This window comes from Megalops cyprinoides, chromosome 25 (genome assembly GCF_013368585.1).
Source record: "Megalops cyprinoides isolate fMegCyp1 chromosome 25, fMegCyp1.pri, whole genome shotgun sequence".
NCBI classification, from domain to species: domain Eukaryota; kingdom Metazoa; phylum Chordata; class Actinopteri; order Elopiformes; family Megalopidae; genus Megalops; species Megalops cyprinoides.
Genome location: NC_050607.1, coordinates 2,342,820 through 2,355,833, shown reverse-complemented (window position 1 = coordinate 2,355,833; position 13,014 = coordinate 2,342,820). Strand labels below are relative to the sequence as shown.

The window sequence follows — 13,014 nt, the reverse complement described above, 5'->3', positions numbered from 1 at the left end:
CTCTGGATAAGAACATCTGCTAAATGACAATAATGTAATGTAAGCACACTTCAGGTTAACATGTACATGTTAGCAAGCTGTAGAAAAACGCTGTGTTCTTTTAGCACAGTGTAAGCCGGGCGCTTGAGTGGGAGAGACAGCCTGAAGCTGAAGAAGCAGCCGATTGGCAGCTCCCACACATGCAAACGTTTCCAGCCCACGGAGCTTCCAAAGGGCCTGCGCGTTCGACCATCCTTTCGAACCCGTTACCCATCCCTCAGGCAGGACCCCGTGAATCATTAACATTCCTGCAGAAACGCTGTGTGTCACAGAGCCAGCTAATGAAACTCACGCTCCGGTGCTGCTGTCTTCCAGGGAACACGCTCCCTGCTCCCTGCTGCATGGGGACGCTACACTCGCTGCCCTCATAATTGGATGCAGTTTAAGTCATTAGGGAGGTAGCTAAAATGAAAGGATGTGTGGTCCCCTTTCTGGCTCTGATGTTGACCTGATGCCCTCACCCCTGCTCTGATTCAGACCACAGGTATGAAAGACTCATCTTAGGGACCAGATCTCCTCGATGTTTTCAGCCTGTTCTGGTCCTAATGGCTCTGTTCTAAAGGGTCGTTGCCGGCTGAGTCACCCTGTCTGTCAATCGTAGCAGTAGCCTTGGTGACCTCACCTTTCATCCGGCAGACTCATTAGCCATAGCCTTAGCTATCCCACAGCAGGCCTTGTGGCCATCAGCTAATCTTGAACCTGTGGGACTGCACCCTATCAGACATCACAACCTAGCCCTGAACCCCAAAAACAAAGCATGTGGTATACATTAGTTGAGACAGAGAAGGGTATGACTAGTTTCCAGGTGCGAGGCTAACCATAAACCCACGTGTGGGGCCACGCCCTCATTGAAAGGGTCAAATGTGTCCCAGGTGCCCCCTACTGAAAGGACACTGGCATTGCAGTGGAGCCAGAGCCCAGGCTATGGCTAAGAATGCTCAGAGCAGATGTATGGCAGCAGCCCTGGCCTGCACACAGCACATAGTTTTGCTTATCAAAGTGCAGATTACACATGGCAGTCTGTACAAACCAGTTTATTCTCATACTCTGAAAGTTATTCTGCCTTTGTAGGCTACTTGGTAGAACAGGACTGACAGTTAGGAAACAATATTCTACATGAATGCTGTCACTGCAGTTTGTTATATCTTTAATGGTGATGTCATCAGTTAACAGATGTACCTTGATAATTTAACTAATTAACTGTGCCATTTCAGAGGCCACTGACTCCTGGCTCAGTCTTTTGCAGGAGAAAAAAATGTCTGCAAGATACTTTAATGCACCAAGATTCAGGAATCTTACAGCATAAGGTTCACAATAAGTTGCATTTAATGTTGAATTTAGAATTCCTAGAACATCCAGCCCAGCTCTTCTGTGGAGTTTATCATTTAGTACAGAACACACACAAAGCCTATTCTAGCTCAGAAATTGTAGGTGAGCACAGCACTGGGTTTATTCATTATTACAGAAGCACACAAAGCCTAGCTTAAATCAGACACTTTCAGTGAAAACAGCACTGGGTTTAGTAGAAACAGGAAGTCCTGGCTGTGTCCGCCCACTTGGTGCTGTTCTAAACTGTGGGTGAGATGGGTAGTGACTCCTGGGAGGCTTGTTCACACACAGGCTGCAGACCACCCGTCCGAACATCCCAGAGTTCACCGCTCAGACACCCCTCTGGAAAAAAGCCCCTCTCTACAACATCTGCTCAATTACTGCCATTTACCCCCCCCCCCCCCCCCCCCATTCCAAATGAATGGAAAACATCTGCCCCACGAGGAGGCTGATGCTTGCCATTACTTAGCTAAATGCCACGCTGTCAGCACCGAAAGGAAACGCTTCAGACAAAAATAATAACAAGGACAAAAATGACTAAACGCGCTCGTATTCATTAATGTGGAAGTATGGCTTTGATCCTCTGATGTTCAGAATGCCAGCACTGGCGCATGGAGTTGCTCTCACTCTGGTTTATTAGCCTTTTTCTGCTCTGGTATTTACACTTGTCCTGTTGAGCTGGTAGGTATTTTTACTGCAGTGGTACGGCTCCATTATCTCATGTTGAATTAAGCGGCCGTGCTTTCACCGGTTCTTATAAAAGCGATTGGCAGGGCTGAGGGCAATGTGTGCCAGTATATCAGAGGTTCAGGACTGGCTGCACTGAGCACAGAGGAAAATGATGCACAGGCGATTCTGCCTCTTCTTTCCCGGGAGACACTGCAGACAAACACGCTGTTGCAGGCAATACGGAACAGCCTGTTGCATCACCCCGGTTCGTTACAGCATCGTTACTGTCTTCTGTTGAGCGATGATGTAGACCAGGGAAAGAGGTTGCATTATATAGAGGCAGGGCTTACGTCCCCCCAGGGCTCTGGGCCTTCCAGTGAAACAAACAGCCTGGCTTATTCCACACTGTGTTCAGCTCCATGCAGCCCACTGCTCTGTGTGGGGAGAGGGTGGAGCCAGCGATCAGTCCGCTTCTGACAGTGTGCGATTGCGTGCAGTAACCTCCGAACGGCGCGGGGCTTTGCGTTATTTACCGCAGGGGCCTTGAAAGCAGGCACACAGCGTGCGCATCCACTCCGCTTGTTTGCCGTGTCGCTAACAGGAAGACGGCGCGAGCATTCCAAACAGACACCTCTCTTTGAACTCCCGACTCCGAGAGCCAGCGTGCGGACCGGGGGCAAACACACCGTCTTTGTCAGGCTCTGACAGAGCCGGTCGTAAGCCAGGGGCCACATAATGGGAAGCCTGTCCTCCGAAGGCCTCGGTCAATATTGACCCACCTGTAGACTGCTCTGCAGCCAGCCTTCACATTGGGACGCCCGTTTCCACAGCACAACGGCAGAACTCTCAGCCCCGCACATGGCGAAAGATTAACCCGGACTGAGAGGAGAGCAGCTCAGGGAGGCGTTTAATCTAACCGCTATGGTGCTTTGTCCAAAGAGCTGCGGAATAATCTGAAGCAGGCATATACCTGCATCATCAAAAACTGGCATATCACTGACATTACCTTAAGAGGGTTGAGTGGGATTTGTAAAAATGTAATTCTTGAACTGGTCGCTCAGGGTTAAGGCCAAACCGGCACAGCAGTTGGTGAATTCCTCCATAAGAGTATCTATTAAATGATTTCACAAAGAGGACAAAAACTTTACGTTTAATGACCCAAATCGCATGCTTTCCAAAGAGTAACTGCCGTATTATTGAGAGGTAAGCTTTCCGTCCCCATCCAGATGTTAAAGACCCTGGGGGGAATTCCAGGAAGATTTTCTCTGGTGAAAAACACACGGAGAACTCCCCAACAGGCCCTCGCTTGTTTGATTTTACAGTTGACTTGCTTGAGATAATGATGGCTGCACTGAGCAGTCAGTGGCGTTTAACAACAAAAAAAAGCTTAAATATTGTCTAGCCATTGGGCCCATTAAATCACGCACGTGATCTGTTTGAGTTCATTAGCACCATCAGTGATAATTAAAGCTTAAATGAGTAAAAACAAAAGTTTTGATGTGCAAATTAAATCTCATTTATGTGATATAATGAGGCTTATATATCATGATAGGTGGTGAATACAGGTTACATTTGAAAGCTTTTAAGATCTAATCAGTCATGAGTCCTGGTATAATAGCAGGAGATAATCCCTTTTAGACACTAACAAAATCCTGCTACACCTTCTCAGCCTTGTTAAGCCCTTAAGGTGACAGCATGAGGCAGTATTTAATGCTGTATATGAGCAATGCTCTAATTGACTTGTCAAATTTTTCTTGACAGAAGCGGGCTTGTTTCCATGTGAAGACTTTTGTGTTGAGTTTTATGTCATAAAAAGTCACTCCATAAAGCCTTGTAAAACGAACTGTTCACTTATGGTTAAAATCCAGGTATTTACAACCGCCTTGAGCCCATCCCAAGAAATTCCCAAAATCTTTCTTGTTTGTTTCACACCATCCTCCTTGTTCCCAGATCTTTTTCAGTTCCAGACACCAGTGAAATGCCACATTGAATAGGATCTTACCCAAAGCCTCTCTGTAAACAGAACTGTGTGTAAGTGGATTACAGCTAGAGCCACATGGGTGACTTTTTTTTCATCTTAAATGAACTGACGTGAACCAAATCAGTAAGCATTTCAACCCACAACATGTGCAGTCATATTCCGTCCCAACTGTAAATATCTGCAGTATCAGAGGTTTTATAAGAAGTGGGTCATTAGAATGAGTCCTTCTGCATAGATATGGATTCCATTTCTGAGAAAATATGTAGCATTTGTCTTCTAAAGGTGCCTCAGACAAGTATGGATATAAATTGAGTAACAGTAAAAAATATGTTGGCTCTGTACTAACATGCCAGCTTGGACCCAAACCGTGACAAATGTATTCAAGCAACTTGTAGCAGTGCAAGTAATTAATACCCACCCAGCTAATTCAGAGCCAGTGAAATGACTACTTGTTGTAACAGAGTGGTTCTCGGAGCATTCTGGAAAATCCTGAGTGCACCAACACTGACTGCAGCCCGCAGACTGCGCTACCCGTGCCACTTCTGTGCACGGTAATGACATAACTGTCATTGTTGCGGTGATGACGCATGACCCCAGCTGTAACTATAGCGATGGACAGATAGAAGGCTCCGGATGAATGGAGCGGGACTGTGGGTTTCGGCTCCTCTCAGATCGTTAGGGGCCTCTCTGCACCGGCAGCTCTCAGTGTAATCTCGTTCAGAGGTCTGAAAAGCGAGCAGGCCAGCACACAGGATCTTTCATGCCACGGGCGGCTAACGGCTGTTGGAGGTGCTTTGCCGCACCCTGTGCTGGAGGGAGTGGGGGGGGGATCTCATAATAAGATCCGCGTAAAAAAAACTGACGCCTCAGATTAGCGCCGGGCTCGTGGGTAATGGCGTCCACATGCGAGTCATTAGTGGAGGGGGACAGTTTCCTCCTTCATGGGTGTACACTGGCCCTTCTCATCCTTGCCCCCCCCGCCATGGCGGCTGCTGCTATACCGTGATCACAGGCCTTGGGTCCGGCCGCATGGCAGACACCTCTGAAACAGCAGTCAGTTTTGACGACCTGGCACATACCCGTGACACATGAATGGCAGCGCCAGACACACACAAACGCACAAACAGGGTCAGCACTGGATTACAGACGCACAGTCCCCCCCCCCCCCCCCCCCCCCACTCCTGCCAAGCATGCGGAAATGCTCAGTGGCCAGATGACTGGAGTAAAGACCTCATCAGGCCAGGAGATGATCTGTGTCAATGTTGTGCCAAAGGAGCATCAGTAACTAGGGTAATGCAGGCAGGAATGAATTGAACAGGGGCAAAGGTCTCAGTGGGTTAAAATAACGCCTGATCCGACCAACAATGAGTAGATGCTGACAGAGCTGCCGTCTGGTCTTTCCTTTCTGTGGACTCGATATGTTAGCCAAACAGATGACGTCAGGTCTGAATCTACAAATACCCTGAATTTAACAGCAAATGTTGCCTGCAGTACCAGCTCAGGCGTTCTTTGTGTCTGTGTGTCAGCTGAAGGAGTGAACTCATTTGTGCTATTCACTCAGATACAGCAAATGTAAGGAATTAAGCAACACGCATCTGGAGCTCTGACATAGTCATTCATCTTCACAGATTCTTGAAATAGAGAAGTTCAGTTGTTAAACATTATTACTGTTAACACTTTTAAATACTTAACATATACATCAATTTCTAATGGAGTAATGACTCGAGCGGCCTTCGGACCTTAAGTTAAGTCCTTTCTCAGCAGAATTACTGCTCCCTGGTTGCTGTCAAGTGACAGATGATGCTGTGGTTGTCTTTGTGAACTGAATATCTGCATGTAATCCTTAAGTTTGGAGCCATCATAGACCCCCACAGACAAAAGCGTAAATGTCTCAAATACACAGCCTTTGTATGTGAATGTGGGATGAATTAGTCTGTTCAGAAATGGTACTGAACACATCTAAATTCTGACAAACTCTCCTTCGTATTTTTACATCAGGGTCCATGGGTAGGAAAGGCCAGGAAATCGGTTGACCGTGGAGAACCCTGTTCACTCGGGGGGTTTGTTATGAGGCTACGTTCTGAAACACAGCTGACCTTTTCTTCTTCATCAATTATACTTGACTCGACCCCCCCCCCCCCTCGGACAATGAGGACAGGACTGCTGGAGCTGCTGCCTGGAAGACTGGGGGTGGGGGTTTGCATACTCAAAGCCAGGGGTCCGGAAAGCTATAAATGATTACCCTGCTCTGGGCCAGAGCAATTAACTCAGCCCTCCACTAGCAACGTTGAGGTAATGATTTCTGTTTTTCCTGTTGCTGTAATAATACCGTGATCTCTCAGGATGAGGAGAGAACAGAGCAGCCACGAGTTCTCTGTGTCCGTCCGCCTGATGTGGCCTGTTATCAGTGCATTCGAGGACCTGCGTGCCTTCCTCAAACATGCTCGAAATAGACAAACGTCCAAACTGCTGCCTCTTGGAGATCATTGCCATGGCAATGCTGTTTAGCCGGAGGCGGTGCCAGCTATTGAGAGGGAGGATGTAGTCAAGCAAACCAAAGACTGGCACCTAAAACAGCACTAATGTGCACAACTTCCGTTGTCAGGGTGGTCTAAATGTTTCACCACCATTATGCTGTGGTTAGCACAGACCTGGTACAACATTAAACTGCAGCATGTTTGCCAAGACTGCCCCCCCTCCATTTTATCTTTAGAGGCCTAACAAGCAGAGCACTCAAAATTAACACCAGTGCTTGGTGGTGATAAAGCATGGACTACCTCTAATCAGCATCAGTAATGCTTACCATGTGCACTTAGCATGGAGCCAGATTGACTTGCACTAGAGGCGTCAGATTAAGTGCAGTATACTACATTTACATTACATATGAGTCAGTATGCAACATATCCATGTCAGTAGTGCGTTGATGTCCTATAGAAGCTGGTGGTTTTTCAAGCAGTTTTTCTTTCTTTCTTTTATTTTTCAACAACTGCACCACAATCAGCACCAGGTTTTGGGAGCCGGTACAGGAAGGCGGGCCCTCTGTAAACAGCTCACGTTTCAGAGCTCCCCTCTGTCCTGCGGCAGCCCGGCTGTGGGCAGTGAACCCCGCTCTCCCCAGCCCTCACCCCGCTGCTTCTTGTCTTGGTTATAAATGACGGTGTTATTCCAGCAGCCCCCATAACGGGGGGGGGGGGGGATGTCTGCTTCTCCTTCTCCACTTGGCACGGCCCGCAACTTCAGGGGGATAAAAGGCTGCCAAAATGTTTAGGTTTAGCATGATTTACCCAGACTTTTATATGATTAATTCTGCCGAGCACACACACCCTGCTTTGTGCGTGTTCACCAGGCCGAGGCACTAAATCAACAGAGCTACATATACACACTGGCACACGGCCTCGGGCCTGCTGACTGGCCCCTTATAGGACTGGCCTGCACACACACGGCCAGTTTATGCCTCTGTTCGGCTTTCATATTGGATTAATTTATTCCATCGAATCCCTCACTTCAGCACTCCAACCCAAACACCAACGCCTGAGAGTGCTGATCTCATGTAACCAAGCACCTTCCCCACAGGGCATACTAAGCCGTCAGCCATCGAGCTTCGAGTAAATTACTAAAACATGAAAAAGAGCTGGGACATACACACACACACACACACACACACACACACACACACACACACACACTCTGTTGTACAGAGACAACAGCCATCTGCAGACAGTTTAAAAAGGAAGGACTTTGCAGACGTGCAAAGTGACAAAGTCCTTTTTTTTTTAAAAACAAGCTGCAGATGTCAGAGGATGACTAACTTTTCGAGGAGTATGCAAAAACTTAACGAGGTGATTTTGGCTCGTATGAATCCTGATGAAATGTGTTTACTCTCAAGTAGTCTAGCCTGAATAGATCAATTTTTTCTTTAAATAATCTTGTGTTCTCTATAGGTTGAAATGAGAACAAGGCTATAAGGCGTAATCAGATGTTTTAACCTGGAAACCTAGTGACCAATCACCATTTGAAGTAAAACTAACAAGACTTTCTCAAATGTTTCCAGGAGGCCATCCAAGACTCTGTGCATATGTCCTCTCCGGAGCAATCGAGCATTAAATAACAAAGAAAAGTGAAGTGGACACACGCAGCTCAGTGGCTGCGACTGATCTGTTGGCCCTCTCTGGTAAGCACCTCTGTCAGGAATGGGGGGGGGGGGGGGGGGGTTGTGTGCAACTGTTTCTGAGGCTACATCATCCAGGCACAGCTACAGGGGACATCACCTTTAAAATCTCTAAGCAACCAGTGAAACATTGACATATATGGTTGAGGACAAATATCTGCTGCAGGTACCTCAGTAAGTACACTGAAAGTGCTTTGAATCTGTGCCATTCTTTGCTGTACCCTTTCTCCCTTCTCTAGAAAAAATTCCCAGAACACCTAACGTAAAACAGCTGATGTGTATCTGTGTGGGATACGTTGCAGGGAAAGCATTTCCTTCCAAGGGTCATTCTGCTGTAAAAACACCTTTAAAAGCATACCATGCCCGTTAGGTCATCAGCTAAAGCACAGTGCAGAGAAAGCTGAGCCAAGGAAATCTGATAGAAAATGGCAACGTATAGAGATGTATTCTCTTCCTCATCTTAACCTAAATAGCACAACAATCAAGAGTTCTCAATATGGAGTTATCATATTTATAATACTTAGCTTACTGTGTGTTCGTCAGTGTATGTCAGTAAAAATGATGGTATTTGTATCTGTGTTAAAGTATTTGGAATAAAATCACTGTCATATGAGATACGGCTGAATAAAGCCTTTATGAATAACGTGTTAACCCTGCAGACAGCTTTTACCTCAAATTATAATTTATATGTTAAGATGGGCAACTTGGATACCTGCCATTTGCTGTTTAATGTAGGCTGTCAGGGCACCTTACACCCAGTATGGTTGTTTTAGAGGTTTACGATTCACTTACACCAGAAATAAAGTTAAGTGGAGCACATGAACTTTGAGTTTCAGCCATTGGTGAAAAAATATAGCCTTAACTTAATGAATGAAACACCACCCTGCACTGAATTATTTACTGAGCAATCAAGACACATTGAGAGGTGCCAACTCTATATCGTAATAACTTGGTATCTGGACCGAGGTGACTAGTCTTAAAATATACGAAGTAAGATGTATGCAGAAAATACACTTTTTATTAACTGACGAGGTAGCTCAGGGCGAGCCGAGCGACTGTTTTTGTAGGGAACGCTCTACAGATCTAACCACTAGGTGACACCAGCGCCTCGTTAAATGCAATAAATGCTCTCCGTCCTACTTTCCTTTGCAAATGGGAAATCCATATTTACCCCATCAATGCTCTCACAAGTACACTTTTAATCCGTTGCGGGTGTGTATCAAATACTGGCTAGGTTATATAGTGGTGATGAGATGATTAAAGCACATGAATTATGTTAATGTCCAGTTTCTCTGGTTCTGTTTCCAAGCGAATGACGAAACTTCCTCTTGACAAAGTAGTAGTGTCTGTGAAAACATTGTAAAGAAAGATTTACGTGGAAAAAAATCGTAGCGTAATGGGTCTTCCCTTGGCTACTCGGGAAAGTTGACGGTGACCCGAGTGTGTCACCTCCCCGGCCGGTGGGCTTTGAGCGCAGCTGCGGGGATCCGCAGAGCGCGCTGTTTTTCTTTCCCTCGACCCCCAGCTGTGGCCGCAGTGACAGATCTGGGGCCAGCCTCGGTCCGCCCTACCCTCTGACCAAACTGCAGGCATGTCGACCCCCGTGAGAACACGGGAGCTACGTGCTTCACGGTTAAGTTTACAGTCCTTTGTTGGACTGTAAACCAGTACTGTTGAGAGGGGCAGATTACTCAATATTGCCGGTATCAGCGTTCCGACGCAGCCCCTATGTCCGTCCCATTATGGTCACTGTGTGGAGCAGGGATCAGAGCGATGGACTGTTTAGTTGAGGGCTGGGGGTCTGATTCCTACCACCAGTTCGAGGGAAAAAAAAACAACCTCTACAACATTTTGAGAAAATAATGAGAAGCGAAGGGAAAATATATAATTAAAATAAGTTTACATTATTTACACCCCCCCCCCCCTCTCTCTCGTGGGAACAGCAACAGACGCTCGGTAAACTGCGAGTTGGGGGATAACGGATGGACAACATCTTAACCGCCGCGACCAGTTGTCACCTAGAAGTGACGGGTAACAGCTGAGGCTATACATCTGGATCCCCGGGGCGCTCCGCACCACACACCCGAAATCTTACACCCCTCCGCCTCCTGAACACTACTGTGTAACTAATTAACAGCGGTTTATTTTTTTTGTCCTCGATTCTATTGTTAGAGATTAAACTGTTTACGTTATAACGTCACCCCAAAACAAGAGCTGTATACTTTTTTTAAGTGCTCTGCTATAGAAGAATAATATTTGCTCTCGCCATTTAAGGAAAGCCAGGGGTTTAACTGACCGTTTTGGTATAAGGTGGAAGAGTCAGATACATTTCTACAAACATTTAAACTGTGGGACAACTGCACATAAACATTCTGTTCCGCCTAAACCACTGTTCTGCTGTCGCGGAGGCTCGAATCCAGTTTATTTAACAAGAGCAGGCAACAACAATTCTAAGTGTATAAGATAGTGTATCTTTTCAAGAGCATCGGCTACTCATGTTGTAACCCTACTTCATTAAAGAGCAAAACCGCACACTTTCTAAAACAACTGTGTAGCGTACAAACCCAACTGTTTCGCCACACAACATTGCTGCGTAGCGCTTTAACAGCTCGCTTGCGGTCAAATGGCTACTCATAGTGTACCCCCTTGAGCCGACCAAATCATTCATGACTGTCAATACATTTAAATAAAAAAAAAAACAGAGCGACTCTCTAAAATGCAAACGCACGACATACGTCGTGTTCCAGTGGGAAGCTATATTTAACTTAAATGACAGCGAAGTAAATGCATCTGATACACGGGGTACTGATACTCACCTAAAAGTGATCAACTAGGTGATACAGTGTCCGGATTCAGATATTCCTTTATCTGTGAGATAGAATCACATTTGGTAGGATTGGTGTCCGCTCAGATGTCCAGAGAGTAATCAACGCGCCGCTGTGTTCCACGTGAGCTGCCCCGTCAGAATCAGTAAAACGAAAGTCACTGCATTTTTTGAGCAAAATATCAACGGCAGAAGCCCAGCATATAGCTGATCAGACTTCGGTAATACCTCGCTTGTTAGTGCGTTCAGGGTCCATACACACTGAAATTACATTAACATTACTCTCTGCCTATTGGTTTAAACCAGCAACCCCCTCCCAATCCCCTTCAGACTGACTTTCCTGGTAGCCTGGAAAACATGGAAGTCTGCCGTTGCTTGCTGATTTTTTTTTCACCCACAAGTTGAGTATGAGAAAACGTAGCCTTGACATTCTGGTTGATCAAGTGGAAAGGTTTGGACTTGTTTCCCTTACCATATCCAGTAATAGCGTTTGTTTCACATAATCAGACCACGTATCTTGAGGTTAAGGATGCAGCGACTTAGAGAGATGGTTAAAAACGCTTCTCACGTTTCTCCAGGTGGTGAAGGGGGTTTGTAACAGTCGAATTAAGGAAAACGTTTAAGATTTTTTGTTGTTGTTTCGGGGGCACATCTAATTTTAGACACTTAGCCTACCGTTAGTTTTTGGCATGTTTGACAGATTTTGAGGTTCTTGCGCTTTAAGATTAAAAAAATCGACACAAAGAAATTGTTTTTAGTAATTGATTTTAATATAATGTTTTCTATTTATTTGCATCGAAACAAACATTCCCATGTGTAAGATGTGAAAAGTTGAGGGGAGGACCAGGCTAAGCTTCGACTCCGTTCTGACAGGGACAAAGCAGATAGTCACAGAGACTACGGAAACACTCGAAATTCGAGAAATATATTTGTTTCCGCGTGTTTATTTTTCTCCCCAGTCTCAGCCCATTACTCCATATAACGTAAAACCAAGAAATATCAACTGTCAAATATCAGAACTATCTACCACCATCAGTGCAAGAACAATTACGCATTTTCCTATGAATTAGCATCCATTTGTGATTATCGCCTCAATTTCCCATGCTCGCCCTGAGAACGGGCAATCAGATAACTATTACGCTAACATTGTATCTCTGGATAAAATGTGCACGATGCTCCGTTCATGGGGACACGAAATAAAAGCATCAGTTCAGTCCACGGCACCTTCCTTCCAACCGCCCCTGACCCCATTCGCCGGGTGTCCGTGTGGCACAGCCCTCGCGTTCATAAGTTTCCCCATACGAATCCTTTTAAGGAAATCTACCCCGTTTCCCCTCGGCCTCCTGTAATCGCCGGGCTAATCTCCCCCATTCGGCCGGCCCGCTGCGCCTCCGCACAATCGCGTCGTTCTCTTTCGGAAACGCAGTGTCGCAGGTGGAAACCCGATCGGCTTTACCACCGCGTTCGCTTTTTTCACCTTTTTTTCACTACGGCTTCATAGAATGGTCCTTTCAAAATTGCTTTGCCGCCATGTACTTTATCCCTTTGTACCCAAACAGACCTGGTAACATTAATCCTATTTACAGTGTAACATGAAAGGTAAGCCTATATGTATACCTTAGAAAGAGCAGCACTGAACAGCATTTGCTTTTAATCAAACAATGACCAGTAAGTCTTACCTGTTGGTTTAAAGTGCAAGAAAATCATTGTTTATGAAAATGTGAATACCAACAATGTGAATAGCAAACTGAGCTTGGGCCCATATAAGTTTCTTTTTAGATGTTGTTATGATGGATGTGCTGGGAATGACTTTAAAATTCTTTTCTGCAAGCCTGATGTAGTTTTATGTTAATTACAGACTGTAGCCTCAGATCACCCGTTTTGAATCAAGGAAGTCCGTCTTAAAATGGCCTGTGCGGGATTCTCCATAACATGGTGAAACTGGAGAGGCTTGTAAACCTCCCTGGTGAAGCTCACACTTAATGTGTCTTATAACCTTTATAG

The 13,014-nt window shown here is 45.8% G+C and overlaps 1 protein-coding gene across 1 annotated transcript in view; it reads right to left on the bottom strand.

The window, feature by feature from the left end:
- Positions 1 to 11,333, bottom strand: part of prickle1a (prickle homolog 1a) — a 32,857-nt gene extending 21,524 nt beyond the window's left edge. The window contains exon 1 of the mRNA XM_036520194.1: positions 11,003 to 11,333. The gene's annotated coding sequence lies outside the window, so the exon portion shown is untranslated. The remainder of the gene's footprint in view (positions 1 to 11,002) is intronic.
- Positions 11,334 to 13,014: the final 1,681 nt, after the last annotated feature.